The 2,500-nt window shown below is 62.1% G+C and overlaps 1 pseudogene; it reads left to right on the forward strand.

The window, feature by feature from the left end:
* The window catches only part of LOC126436681 (large subunit ribosomal RNA), a 7,831-nt pseudogene that overhangs the window by 2,298 nt on the left and 3,033 nt on the right, over positions 1 to 2,500 (forward strand).

Consider the following 2,500-nt stretch of genomic DNA (forward strand, 5'->3'; position numbering starts at 1 on the left):
TCTAGTCGATAGAATAATGTAGGTAAGGGAAGTCGGCAAATTGGATCCGTAACTTCGGGATAAGGATTGGCTCTGAGGATCGGGGCGTGTCGGGCTTGGTCGGGAAGTGGGTCAGCGCTAACGTGCCGGGCCTGGGCGAGGTGAGTGCCGTAGGGGTGCCGGTAAGTGCGGGCGTTTAGCGCGGGCGTGGTCTGCTCTCGCCGTTGGTCGGCCTCGTGCTGGCCGGCGGTGCAGGATGCGCGCGCCTGCGCGGCGTTCGCGCCCCGGTGCTTCAACCTGCGTGCAGGATCCGAGCTCGGTCCCGTGCCTTGGCCTCCCACGGATCTTCCTTGCTGCGAGGCCGCGTCCGCCTTAGCGTGCTCCTCCGGGGGCGCGCGGGTGCGCGGATTCTCTTCGGCCGCCATTCAACGATCAACTCAGAACTGGCACGGACTGGGGGAATCCGACTGTCTAATTAAAAAAAAGCATTGCGATGGCCCTAGCGGGTGTTGACGCAATGTGATTTCTGCCCAGTGCTCTGAATGTCAACGTGAAGAAATTCAAGCAAGCGCGGGTAGGCGGGAGTAACTATGACTCTTTGGCGGGAGTAACTATGACTCTCTCATAGTTACTGGGCAAGTGAAGCGCAATACATGGGCCATGCCCTCTTAGCCTCTCCTTGCCTGCGGCTTCCCCCCTTCCCGTGGGCCCGCCGATACGCCAGTCCTTGATAGGACTGGTAAGCAGAGTGGAAGTCCGCACTTGGGGCTTTGGGGGGTTACCAGCCCTCCATCGCATAACCCTTAATGTTGGGACAACAAGAGAAGAAAACACGGGTACCGGGCCTTCCGCTGAAGGACCCGGCCTAACAGTCCCCACTGCTAGCCTGCCAACCGTCCCTGAAGTAGAGGAGGCCGTGGAGCCATGGTTCCACTGCAGCATTTGCAGCCGTGCCTTCCGCAGCAAGATCGGGCTCGGACAACACCGCCGCCGCGCCCATCCGGAAGCGGCAAATGCGGAGATTGCAACTGATAGGAAGCGAGCTCGGTGGGCGGAAGAAGAAATGCGGGAGCTCGCCCTGGCGGAGGCTAGGCTTCTCTGTGCCAGTGACTCCAAAGTCCTCTTTGCAAACCAGGAGCTTCTACCCCTGTTTCCGCACCGTACCCTGGATGCCATCAAGTGCAGGAGGAGGACGGTGGCACACAGGACGATGGTGCGGGAATACGTAGAGGAGCTGAGGCGGGAACAACAGACGCAGCATGGTCTGCGCCATTCACCCGTCCCGGAGTCGCTGCCGGAGGGGCCACCCTCTCCGCCGGAGCTTGAGCGCCCGCCACAAACATCTGTAGTCGACGAAGCCATATGGAGGCACCTCGCCGGCCTGCCGCGGTCGGCCGCGCGCTTCTCGGCCCTGGACGACCTTGTGCGTTTGGGGCCGGGTACGCCGTTGGCAGTGGTCGCGGCTGGGCTGCCTGAGGCCCTCCGAGCTGTCGGCTCTGAGGAAGCAGAAGCAAGGAAGAGGAAGACGTCGCGCCCGCCATCCAAGCAGCGGTCTGGTGGTGGCCCTCCGCTCTCCAAGCGGAAGCGCCGCCGGTGGGAATATGCCAGATGTCAGGATGCCTTCAGGAAGAATCGCGCGCGCTGCGTGCGTGGCCTCCTGGATGGCACCCTGCTCCAGCCGCCGTCGAACATCCCAGGGCTGGTGGACTTCTGGCGCAGCCTCTTCACGACAGAGCCACCTTCCAACGCTGGCTCCATTCCCGATCGGCTTCTCCCGCGCTCGGAGTCTGTTGACTTTGAGCGCCTATGGAGGCCGATCACTGCAGAAGAGGTTGCGGCCGCCTTGCCGCCCAGAGGCTCCGTTGCCGGCCCTGACGGCCTCTCGCCGGTGCAGCTGCGCCGCCTTCCAGCGGAGGTCACCACCAAACTCCTAAACCTTTTCCTGCTTACCCGCAAGCTTCCCCCTTCCCTCCTCCGAGCCAGGACCTCTTTGCTCCCTAAGACAGCCCCCCCAGCATCCCCCGCTGACTTTCGGCCCATCACCGTCTGCTCGGTGCTAGCCCGAACCTTCCATAAGGTTCTGGCGACTCGCCTTATGCAGATGTGTGCTGTGGACGAACGTCAGCGGGCTTTCATCCCAAGGGATGGGATGCTGGAGAACACTTTCCTCCTCGACCGGATACTCGTCGGCGCCGTCCGCCGCTGTCGTTCTGTGTTCATGGCATCCCTCGATGTGTCCAAGGCGTTCGATTCGTTGGACCATGCGGCTTTGCGTCCTGTGCTTAAAGCCCATGGTCTGCCGGACGAATTCATTGACTACGTCGAGGGCTGCTATGCGGACAGCACGACGGTAATTGCGGGGGGTGGCGACGAGTCCCCGGCCGTGCGGCCAGCAAGAGGTGTTCGGCAAGGAGATCCTCTGTCCCCTCTCCTGTTCAATTTCGCTGTTGATTATGTTCTAGGTCAACTGCCCTCTCACGTAGGTGTCAAGGTGTTGGGCCGCCAGACGAACGCGGCGGCC

This window comes from Schistocerca serialis, unplaced genomic scaffold (assembly GCF_023864345.2).
Source record: "Schistocerca serialis cubense isolate TAMUIC-IGC-003099 unplaced genomic scaffold, iqSchSeri2.2 HiC_scaffold_1242, whole genome shotgun sequence".
Classification (NCBI taxonomy): Eukaryota; Metazoa; Arthropoda; class Insecta; order Orthoptera; family Acrididae; genus Schistocerca; species Schistocerca serialis.